The following is a 12,749-nucleotide window of genomic DNA, read 5'->3' as shown; positions in this document are numbered from 1 at the left end:
TTCCATACTTCCAGTATTCTGAATAGAACTCGACAAAATAATATTTCGGCGTATATCAGACTTCCTTGAAAAACATACCCTGTTCACCGACTGTCAATATGATTTCCGAAAGGGACGATCAACGCAGCTCGCGTTAGTAGCACGAAATGAACTAATATTTGAGAAACTTTGAAAAAAAGCTGCTTACGCTCAGGGTTCTTGGCGACTTTAGTAAGACGATCGACTCTATTAACCAGAAACTTTTGTTAAAGAAGCTAGAATACTATGGTATGCGTGTTATTACTTTGGATATAATCAAATCTTATTTAAATCAGCGGAATCAACTTCTTAAAGTTAATGGTATCTGCTCCCAGTTCAAGCAAGTAACAGGTGGATTTCCCAAAGGGAGCATATTGGGCCCCCTCCTTTTCAATATTTACGTAAATGACCTTGTTCTTGTTGATAGCGAACCCAAATACATTATATACGCAGATGATGCTACGGTACTTATTTCCTCGAACAATATTGCAAGCCTGGTCTCAACCGCAAATTCTGTTCTTGAAAAAATACCGAGATGGTAACAGGATAATGGTTTGAAAATTAATATGGACAAAACTAAGGCTATCTTATTTCCACCAGAAAATAAAGGTGTGAACCTGGAGACCGAGAAAAATATCAGATTCTTCAAGAATTGAGCTCGTGCAGTTTGCGAGAACGTTAGGTGTGTTTTTTGACAGCCGTATGTCATGGAACGATCACATAGACTTCTTTGCAGGAAAATTTGCACAAGTCACTGGTGTGCTCTTCAGTTTAAGACCTCTGCTACGTAAGGTCAAACTTCTTTTATATAACGCTCTCTTCCTGAGTCACGTACACTACTGCTATCTCGAGTGGTGTACGACGTCTGCTACAAACATAAATCAGTTTTTTGTGCTTCAAAAAATGTAATACGTAATATCTGTAACGCTCCAGTAGATGCTGATACTGCACCTGTTTTCAAACAGTTGAAATTACTCGCACTGCACACTCTGTTAGAGTTCGGGCTATTGCTAGCCTATCGTAAAGACGAAAAACAGACTGTCACACATGATGTCCTTAACTCAATTAATTAGAAACAGAACAGAATACAACATACGGTCACCTGAACGCTGGTACGTGCCGCATCCTCGCACTAACTATGCTCTTCAAATGTTACACCACCGCTTACCGCGCCTGTTAAACTCTCTCACACGTAATAACGTAGATGCTACTTGTCCTATCTCGCGTGTATGAGTATTTTTGTAATTTTTGAGCATGCCTTTTTGCTTTCTTGATGTTTTGTGACTGCTTCCGATGTAGACTGTTGTTGTAAATCTCCTTCTGATATTAGCCTTTATCACGTTTTTTTTCCTCACAGTGCTAACTTTATAAATGCTTTCGATCATTGCTTTCGTTGCTCAGGTGTACACTGTGGATTGCGTAGCACTTTTGTAATCTTTTTTTTACATTTTTTACATTGCATTTCCGCTAGTTGGCATCATGTAAAAACCAACATGTCTTTTTCTGTTATAGGTTTTGTTTGTGCATTATTTTTCTCAATTCCGAATTAGTGCCTGTGCCTGCTGCGCTGCCAGCAGACTAGATTTAAAGTGCGTCAAGTTGCCATGAGAAACTTTTTTCTATATCCCCCATAAATTGTATGTTTACGGAAATAAAGGCAATTCAATTCAATTCAATTCATATCGTGCCAGGAATGGCCACTATGCCGATGGCAACAATAAGGCCTTTTGTCAAGACGCCTGGAGTGTTCTCACGAAATCTAACGTTACTCACACTTAGTTTGTCATCTTCATCATCGCCATCATAGCATCAGCAGCCAAGCCTGACTACGCCCACTAGAGGAAAAACGCTCCACCCATATCTCTGCACTTAAACCTTTTGTATGACAGCTGAAGCAACTTTATTGACACAATCTTCCTAATGTCATCCTCCCATTTATCTGCGCTTTTTGCTACGCTTGCCTTCAGCTTGGTCTACACATTCTTCTAAACAGAAAAAAAAAATTCTGACACTGGACATCTTAATAGAGCAACCTAACAAATCTGAATTTTACACACTGCAAAAATTTATAGTTAATATGTCAAAATATTCAGCAGTTTTTATGTCCAATATATATTCTATAAGTAATTGAACAGGAATTATGCTTTTCTTCGGTTACAAGTGCGAAGCGAGCACTAAGAAACATCTGTTTATGATTGTTGTTATTTATGATGGTGACGGAGTCGATGTTATTGCTACCTTTCTTTTTGTATCGTTCGTCTGATGTTTCAAAAAGAAATTTAGAACTGTGTATTTCTTGCGTACATCGCTGTCTGATGCCGTGTTGTTGAATATGGTTAACTGTGAGCAAGTGTTTCTCTACATTTTGTTTAAAATTTAATTTTCCACTCCAACATTCTTAGACAAAAATTTCGAATATTAGTAAATGGTAATATACTGTTATGGAAATAGAGAAAACAATGGTCCATTTTTGCGATATATAGAAGAATCCTTCTTTTCAAGTTTTTCCAGTCTTCGCATCGAGCAGTTGAGACTGCAAAGAAAACCAATGAGGTACAATTTTTACAATAGCAAGAACGTTTACAGTAATACAGTACAAGCCTTCAGACTACTGATCAGCGGGTATACTGATTTTTATAGTGAAATCTTACAGTATATGACAAAAATTCGTTCATGGACTCTTCGCGTTCAAAAATGCTTTTATCCAGAATGGTTGGGTATGTTTTTACTAGCTTTTCGTGAAGGACCACTTATGCATATTGCTACATGCCAGTGCCGCACACAATAACAATATGCTTGAGTTGCGTCGGACTGTGAAAATGTAAATTAGCGAAATAAAGCAATTACAATTACCAGCCTCTGCATAACTCACTCGAAGCACGTGCGTATCTCGTTTACGGAATGCACATATGCATACTTTATCCGCACTCCATAGCCTCTTCGTGCAAGAAATTGAAGATATTCAGTTGTACGTATAGCGTTTTAAAATGTTTATATCATTATGCGCTTCCTGAGAGCATTCAAGTAAGAAACCCGGTGTTTGTTTTTGTGCGTTCTAGTTTACTTCCCACTGGCACCATTATTCGCTCCGAAAGGGAAATGATCGGCTCTACAGCTGAACTCCTTGAGAAAATGAGAAGCTAAGCAAAAAAATTATTCGCGTAATACTGGCACGGCGCTGCGTCATGTGAACAGATGCACCTTATAGTCTGGTGCACTAATCATCAAACAGAGAAGCAAATGGAGGATGCGGTTATACAGAATTGTTCGCTTTAGAGTTTTGTTAATTCCAGATAGTTTGCACGCACATTATGGTAGGGGGAATATTGCTGTCAGATTCACAACGAATTCTCGTGGAAGACGGTGGGTCAAGAGAGCGTAAAATGCGGCATTTATTCACATGCTTAACTCTACAGATTTAGGACGAGAAAGATTTTAGTGCCATTGGATATCTGTAGGACGAAATGAGCACTTGCTATCAAGCAAGAATATCTTGGTTCTACGACCATGTGTACATTGCAGCGCTGCCCAAGAAGTTCGTGGTCAGTGAACACGACCTGGTGGCATCCGTAAGAACTACGATCGCATTGTTCATAATATTGCCAACAGGTGCCGCCAAATTCCCATTAAAACTTTGAAGCATTAATTTAGGAGCAAAAAAGAAAAAGGACGTACTCTGGTGCAACATCAACCTCGTGGGGCAGAGGGAATTTTTCTGGCGTAGATTCGGAAACGCCACATGTGTCTGCTTCTTGCTAAGTTCTCGTGACATGATGGTGAGAAAAAAAAAGAAATTGAACAAAACGAACTCTGGACGAAGAAGATTACAGAATTAGAAAGTATAGAAAGTGACAGAGGTTCAGCTCAAACAGATATGAAGAAATAAAAGTTGAACTTGAAGCTGTGCCTTTTCGCGCTTCATATGTGCTTTCTTCACGCCGTCCTAATGACATACGAACATGTCCTGCACTTTTTACTGCATGGTACACTCAAATTTAGGTGAAAATATAATCTTTACATTTATTTTGTCTAATCAGTGAGAGTGACATCTTCAGCACAGATGTCGGATGCCGCGAGCTAAAATAGCAACAATTATTAACGGCTCGTTTAGAATCATCATGCGGACCTTATCTTGGTTTACAAACATTGAAATAATTTTTATCGGCAAGCAACTCTGTACTACGGAACAGAATATTGATTCTCTTGCAGTGATTTCTTTGAATTAGAAACAATAAAACTAAGTGGCTGGGAAAGAGCCTCGCATAATTAGAATGCAAAGAGCAGTTGGTGATAAAGCACATTTATTAATTATCAGAATTTCAAAAAAGTAGTACACATAGGGCTAAAACTTAATGTATATTTTCGTGAAGGGGAGCTGAAGGACCTATTATAGGATAGTAGTTAATGAATTTTTACCTCCTAAATTAATACCGTGGGCTATTAGGTACGCCATACCGGATGACTCCCCATTAATAATGGCCACATGTTCTTAACGCGCAGCGTAGCATCAGTACACGCGCGCTTCTGCATTTCTCTTTCCGTGAAGAGCGGACACTGCGGCGCGGATTTAATCCGTGAAAGTGTAATCAGGATCCAAACGCCATAGTCACTGAGGAACCGCGCAGATGTCATTGAAAGGGTCGATGAAACGCTTTGAAAAGTGGTTCTAAGACCAGTGCGTTGTGTGAGAGCCAAGGTAATAAGAGCGCCCACGCCGCTGAGAAATCGTCAAAAGCGAGCCGGCAGTTTGCAATGTAGACTCTATAAATTTTTATTTCCGCGCCTCACGATGAGGACTGGTGGCGGTCTCTCGCTCAAATCCTGCTACCCGTGCCGTTAAAGGGACACTGAGGAGAAATTTAAGTTGGCTTGTATCGATAGAATACCAGCTCATGGTCACGAAAACGCCACTCTTACTGAAAACAAAGCTCTTGTAACGTAGAAAATAGCAAGAACCAAAATACAGGTATCGCCGGCATAGTCCAATCTCGCAAGTACAAGCGTGATGACTTCCTAAGGCAAGGAGCGCCACCTTGGAGGAATTTTCCTTACTTCATGGAGGCCACGAATATCTGAGACTGGCAAAGGAAGGTTGCGCACCCTACCTCTAGCTGTCAGTAATCACGGAGTCTGCGTTTACGTCACGTTTCACGTCACTCCGTTCTGTGACATCATAAGAGTTGCCGTAACCTCATACAGTTCCTTGAGTTTGAATCAGAGCGATGGGAAAAACTTTTTCAACTTGGAATACAAATTTCTTTGAAATAAATTCATCTTTAGCGCCCGGACAAGCTGCAACGAAGCCATGAAATCCCGAAATATCAGGTTTTGATCACAAAAAAAAATTGATAGAGTTCTCCTCAGTGTCCCTTTAAGCCTGCGTGAGGAGGTCATTCATGGGGTACTGTCAATGGCTCTAGCCAAAATTTGCAACGGCCTTCGTAGACGAAGCAGGCCTAGAGGACGGGGGACCGGCCGGCTGGAAACGGCGCACGTCTTGCCGTGGCAATGGCTGTGGCAGAGAAGTGAGTGGCCAAAAAAAAAAAAGAGGAAAACAAAGAGTTTGGTGACGTATTTGCTGGCGATCGTAGTGCCAGACTGCGCCCTTTATTTAATTTTCTAGCTCGCTACGATGCGCGATGCTTCAGTAGATGACTTTAAAGAGGCTTGAAAGAGGATCGCTTAAATCTCCGATATCTCTGAGGCGAGAAGCTAGATGTCGACAGTAGGGCCGTATGCAATATGTACCGGTGCGCATCAATTAAAAAAATAAAATGAATAGTTCGGCTTGCTCAGGGAACGACGTCGTTACTTTTATGGGAGCACTGTAAGCGGAATTCTCGGAAAGGTAATCTGTCATGCAGGTTTCATGTGCGATGTAATGCTAAAAAAAGGATATTTTTTCTGTTCTAATGAAGAAATGCATGAGGATAACTTCAATCCGCGAAGACATGCTAAATTAATGGCCTTAATCTGAAAATTAACGTTGGATACAAGGTTACTAGTGTCAGAACCATTTATTTTCTTCGCATTTATCAAAAATAAAAACTACGGGTGTTCGATTACTTGACGTTTTCCAATAGTCAACTCGAGTATATTAGTTACGTTTGAAAATTATTCCAATGTCTTGGATTATGTCTTAAGTTTACGAACAGGTTTTAAATAACTGCTATGGAAAGCGCCGAAGAATGACTGTTTCTGAAAGTGCTCTTATCCCTACGAAACACAGTATGCTGTTGCTATTTGCTTCCGTGATGATGTGAGATCAGGTGCAATGACGCAGTCCGTTCTTTTGTCGGCTTTAACAATGCACCGATGTGTGACACCAAGAACATGGTAGACACATGAGCAGCCATGTGCGTTGGAAAAACCTCCTTCCTTCGTCTTTCAACTTCACGGTTGTCCCGTGGGCAGTCACGTACACCGGACAGAAAGAATCTGCGGCACCTCAGGCCTTTGGAAGGTACTTTTAACACTGCCGTGATGCCTGACCTCGGAGGCCTGTGGCAAGGAGCTGGCCACTTTCTTATCCTACAAAACATGGATCTATTAGATTGTCTGTAATAATCAGTGAAGAAATGTCAGAAGTAATTTTTCCAATGCGCATTCAATCGCGATGTTCCGCCCGCTTAGTGGAATCTATGCTGTGTCCTCCACGCTTTTAGATATTAATTTAATCAGTTACAGTGCCGCACCAGAGCGCTGCCAGTAGCGACTGTGTTTGGCCGCAGGCGCAAAGTTGCGAATATTCTTAACAAGTAGTGAATACAAAAATTGTATTCGATTGGTTTTCAGGTGCATTATTTGTGTTCAATTACGCTGCAATATTTTTATTCGATTCGGTTTGCAAGTGCACCATTCGCACGCCACTGAAAGAAAAAAAAGGAACATGCGTTGTTGCCTTGACCAACACAGCCCTGTGAGAATGTAGGCACCTATTTACATTCTGAACAGAATGTTAATCACAGAAAACCACTAGTTCACGCACTTCGCACTCGGCCACAGCCGCAATAACTGAAGGGAACCAGACACCCAGCAAATACGGCTCTGAGATGCTGGAATGGGTGGGGCATAGGGACATAACAAGGCCCGTAGTGAGTGGCACAGAAAGTCGTCTGACAACACATATGCGGCGCGCAGGAAAGGTTCGGGAGGAATGGGCTGTCCCTACAGGTCTAGAAATAGGGGCGCTCGAGGACCATAAGGGAGATAAGGGCTAAAAATGACGCCATATATGCTGAAAAAAGGTTGAGAAACGTCCTTTAAGCAGTTGGTTATGGAAAGGTTGTTGTAACGTTGCTTAGGAAAATCCGAATAAAAAGCATGTATACACACGACAAGCCGTTCTGTAGCGAAAAGAAACGCTGAAAAACTCAATATTCACTCTCCATATCTTTTCAGCTGGCACCAAGAAATGCTACGCATCATTGAATAAACACACCGAATTAAACACACATTCTGCTACAGTCCCGTTACTATTCCAAAATGCCGCCGCGGTGGCTCAGTGGTTATGGCACCCGGCTGCTTACCCGAAAGACGCGGGTTCGATTCTGGCCGCGGTGGTCGAATTTAGATGGAGGCGCAATTCTCGAGGCCCGTGTACTGCGTGATGTCAGTGCACGTTAAAGAACCCCAGGTGGTCGAAATTTCCGGAGCCCTTCACTACGGCGTCCCTGATAGCCTGAGTCGCTTTGGGACGTTAAACCCCCCTAAACGATAAACCAAACTGTTCCAAAATAACCCCTCACATCAGACACAATAAATGCACTCCGAAGAAGACGGCGTAAGAATCCGTTGGAATTGCAGCCGCGAATATACTCAAACAAATGTGCAGGTCGAGAAACTTGCTTCATTTTCTCCTCTGGCATGCAACAAATGCGAGCACAACACCCGTCTAACAGCGTTTTCCCGAAAAAATTTAAAGCTTGATTGGGCCATCCAAGAACAAGTAAGCGCTTGTTTTGTCCCTCCCCCCAAACCAAAAAGAGAAAAGGCTATCTTTTCGCAACGCCGCATGTAATTCCTCTCGTCTAGCACGTGCTGAAAAGCACTCCGTAGTGCTTATCCAGGCGCTGAATCTCATAAATACAATAACAGTGCTCACCACGTTGAAAAGCTATATTCCCCCAAAGCATTTGTTCTTAATTTCATTCATTTCTATGGTTTCTTCACATTGAACGAGCTGCCATTTCTGAGAAACATATCTTTAGGAAATCGTCGCTGCCGCACTTTTGTGAAATAAAAGTCATGTCTGTACGGATGAAGAAAGCAAAATTTGGAGAAAAGACAGCATATGAGGAGAGTACAGCCGGATAAATAAAATAAGGAGAGGAATATTCCTGTGGCTTCACTATCTCACGAAGGCTTATGAAACAGACTTTTCAATGCTGCTTTCTAAAATTACTGGACCACTTTTTATTGCCTTCCAGACGCTGTTAGCAGATATCCAACTCACTGTGGTTTCAAATTGCCTTCGTCTACGGTTTCGACAGCATATTAAGGAAGAACAAACTTAAACACGCTTTACAAAATATCATCATACTGGCGGTGAGTGCAACAGCAGGTGCACAGTGATATAACGCGTTGTACGCAGTGCCACTAGTACCACATACTGGCAGGTACCTGCTACCATTAGTTATTTATTTACGCAACGCTCTTTGAGATCCTAAAACTTCTCCTACAGGCTTCCTTGTACGTAATGTATTTTGAAACTGCCTACTAACGCGTATTTCTTGTTGCTTTTGCTTTCAGACTGCACAGCCGAGCGGAAGGAAGACTCAAGGAAATTGCAGTTTGAGTAAACGGAAGCTTGCTTTGAGTCCCTATGTCCTCCTTCTCCTTTCGGCTTTGGTAGAGAGTCAAAGGGCACGGGAGTAACCAATGCCATCGGCACGGCCCGGTCCATTCGTCTTCTCTGCTAGGTGCAACTATTGCAGCAATGGCGGTATTGTGCAAGCGATACCAACGTTAATTAACAACTCGGCAGTGCTGAAAAAAATTAGTCGCCGGTGAAAGCCGGGGTAGAGCCAGCGAGCCAATGATAATTACTAAGGAAAACGAACGCGACTGCAAAGAGAATGAATTATGACTCCACATAGAATGGACTGTAAAAAATGTGACAGACACAAATTTTTTTCGCCTGATGTAAGGATTGTTAAAATCACAGGTGCGCCTCAGCTCACCTGCACAAAGGCGGCTCCCTCGGGGTAGAGCTCCTTAGGCCTCACGTTGATCAGATCGCTGTCCACATCTCGGGAGACGAGGTCGAGGCGCGCCGTGAGCGGGTTGCGCCTCGTCAGCAGGTCTCTCTCGAGGAGGAACTGGGCGAAGAACACGGCAGCCGGGAGCAGCCAGCACAGCAGTGGCGTGGTCCGCGAACGGCCGAAGCACAGCCGCCGCTTGGCCAAAAGTGCGGCGAGGCGAGCCTTCGTGCTGACCCGCTGTGAGGAGCTGTTTTCGCCGGCTGTGGCAGCGCCATCACGGAAGATTGGCGTAGCCGCGGCGTAGCGGCTCGCTTGAGGGAAAACAAAAACACAGGTTAATACACACAGGTCAAAAACACAGGACCACGCGCGCTCACGCGGTGGGGTGTCATATTTTGCTGACCTAAGGTGTTACGGGCTATGATCACTTGATTTAGCCGCCATCTTGAAATCTGAGAGCGGACGGAGAAACTGACGCGAAACGAGCAAATGTAAGTTGTAAGAGCTAAGGCTCTTAAAAATGTTGGACGTTGAAAGCCATCACCGCCCGTGATTATTCATTCGTAATACCACTGCATTGCAGGGCGCGTTCTAGCCAGTTTCTAACGAGCACACGCCAGCCATTTTGTCCACGACATTCCGAGCATCGGACGAGACCGCGGAACTAGTGCCGGAAACCTAGTAATACTAGGCCATACTACAAAACTACCGAGGCAGAACAATCTGATATCTCCCGCCGCACAAGGCTGTCAACAGACAAGAAGCGGTCACTTGAAGACAATAAGAGGCAGTTTGTTATCCAAACCTACACATACTATACAAAATGCACCCTACGGTATACACGGACAAATGTCCCTGGTGCGACGAAAAACCCACACTATATCAGACATCACACGGGCCTGTCAAAACATAGACGTGGTCCCCAAAATACAAAACCCGAGTGTGGAGCATGAGAGACTCTGCTGTCCAGCGACCGTAGTGAAGACCAACAACGTCTGGTACAGCGAGCCCAGCGGGCGGCAGTGGCCAACGGAGCACTGGACTGAAGGCAACCTGATTATAAGTGGGCGAGCTCGACAGAGAAGTCTTCTGGGGATACAACCAAAGAGAGAACATCTCTGAAGATGCCCCAACACCGCAGAGTAAAGTTTTATCCTCCTTCTCCTCCTTTGCGTTTTACGTGGAGCCCGACAGCTGTAGAATAAAGTTAATTGATTCCTGTTGAAGTCCATATCGTCGATTCCGATGTGAGTATAGCCTCTCCGTATTGTGCTCACGGTTTGGGTAATCGGATCGAATACAGGAACCCAGTAAACGGTTTGTATAGAAAATCTTGTCTTTTTGCACCGTTTCCATTTAGAGCAGGGAGACTTTCCTTTAGTGGTGGCATATTTCTCATAAGTGCGCTTATGAAATTACTTAATGAAAAAGAACTGTACGCGCGCTCTTTACCGCCAAAAAATATGCTCGCCGGTCAGTTGAAAAACGAAAAATGGTCGACTTATTCATGATTAACGGATGTGGGTAAATTGCATATGCTCAGTAAACATTCTAGAAGAAGGCTGAATCATGCTTGTTGGCGCACACTAATGGAAACCTATTCAACAGCGCTAACAAACAGGTCGTAAAAGAAGAACACAGACACAAGTGCTTGTGTCTGTGTTCTGCAAATACGCCCTGTCTGTTATCGCTGACCAATCGGTGTCCATCAGCAAATATGGCACAGTAAAGACAGGAAGCCTTGTTGGCACCAAAGCTGAGTGAGCACACCGCGAGGCAGGTACCTCTAAAGCAGCCCTCTGATGGCAGCAGCAAAGTGGTCCTTTGACGATTATGAAATGCTGATTCATATCCCTACAGAGTCATAGAATTAACGAGCTGTTTTGCTACTTCCGTGGTTATCTGCAATGGTTGGCTGGTATGTTTTTTTTCTGAAACTGGTGTTTAATTTGTGTAATTGAAGAAAAGCGAAAATGTCTCAAAATAAACTTTATGCAAGATGATTTCTCGACTAGTGTATGATGTTGAACCCGGCATTTGTTTCATATTTACTGCGACGATTTTAGTATACACCGACGGGTCAAGCTGTGGTATAGAGCATTTTATATTATCCGCACCTTAACCAGCTGCATCAGCAAGTGCCTGTCCTAAATGCTCCACTTGTATGGCAATGTTCCTGGTTCTCAATATGGGATTAAGGGTGTAGTGCTTTTGGTCTTTCAAGGAAATAAGTGCTATTAAATATTTCGGAAATACGGCGAAATATGTCGCCTCTGGTCGACAGCTGGCAGGGACGAAGAGAAGGCAGAGAGCAGCGACCCTGTACGCGCTGCGCCGGGTCGCCGAGTCAGTTGATACCGCACGCGCCAATGCTGCTGTGAACATGGCACACAAGGAGTGCTGCTGCCACCTGCGACGGGGGCATGAGCGCATGGACGACTGACAGTACGAGTACACAGTTGAATAGGTTTCTGAGCAGCACTCCGCCGCGTATACATTGCAGGGGCATTACGGGAAAACAATTACTGGAACTGATGTTGTTCAACGGAAAGATTTTAGCGCTTCAATAAAAAAAACGTCCACAAAAATCGGTTCAATTGATTATCAGCTATGCATTGAGACGTATTTTGAATGTTTACTTTTGAACACTTTAGTATGAAGTTAACTACTGAATACACGGCAAATTGCACATTTTTAAAATTCAGAAATTTTCGCTCAAAAATGCATTCACTCATTAGTGAGATTCAACAATTTTACCATGTAGTACAGTCGTCGACATACTTGTCAAGAGCACTCGAACTGCTCACCGGAGAGTACATTTTTGACATTCGAGGTGCCTTTGGCTTGAAACCTAATGTATCGGGCAATCTTATTCCAATGCAACGTATCTAACTCCTCGTGTCTATAAAAGCTGTATTCGGCCCACCAAGCAGAGCAGATTTTCTTCAACGCAGAAGAGAGCTCACCACTTCAGCGCTCTAGACAGATGAATGGACTACCATCCATGTCCTGCGCACCCCATAAAAGCTTAATACTACTCATGATTGTCGCGTACGTTTACCTGAAAAATTCGAAAAAATGCTTGTCTTGGGTATAGCATGACGCCCTAAATAAGCACAATATTACGTATTATACTAAATTTATGCTATCAGATAGTAAATTAGACTGCTTCTTCATTGCTGAGGAATTGGAACGTTGAAAAAAAAAACCCTTTCGTAAAATTTTAAATGAGACCTAGTTTTGCAATCGTCTGGAAGTTCAAAGGACGTTACACGACTGGAGAATTAATTAGCCACGAATATTCTGGGGAATAACTTGTTACGGTACAACAGTCATAAATATTGCAGAATAAATCGAGGATGGTCGCGTGCAAGCTTCAGCTTGTTTGACATAGAATTTATGGCCGAATATATAAAGCGCCATAGTATTAGCGCTGCCCTTACCTGAGTTTGGCGTCTGACCTTCCGGGTTTTCTGCGCAGGCTCTTTCGTAAACACTGAAAAAGATGAACAGTTCGGTCTTCGTAAG

General features: G+C 43.1%; 1 pseudogene; it reads right to left on the bottom strand.

The window, feature by feature from the left end:
* The window catches only part of LOC144123896 (uncharacterized), a 121,250-nt pseudogene that overhangs the window by 18,995 nt on the left and 89,506 nt on the right, over positions 1–12,749 (bottom strand).

This window comes from Amblyomma americanum, chromosome 3 (genome assembly GCF_052857255.1).
Source record: "Amblyomma americanum isolate KBUSLIRL-KWMA chromosome 3, ASM5285725v1, whole genome shotgun sequence".
In the NCBI taxonomy this organism is placed as follows: Eukaryota; Metazoa; Arthropoda; class Arachnida; order Ixodida; family Ixodidae; genus Amblyomma; species Amblyomma americanum.
This window is presented reverse-complemented; position numbering and strand designations above follow the sequence as displayed.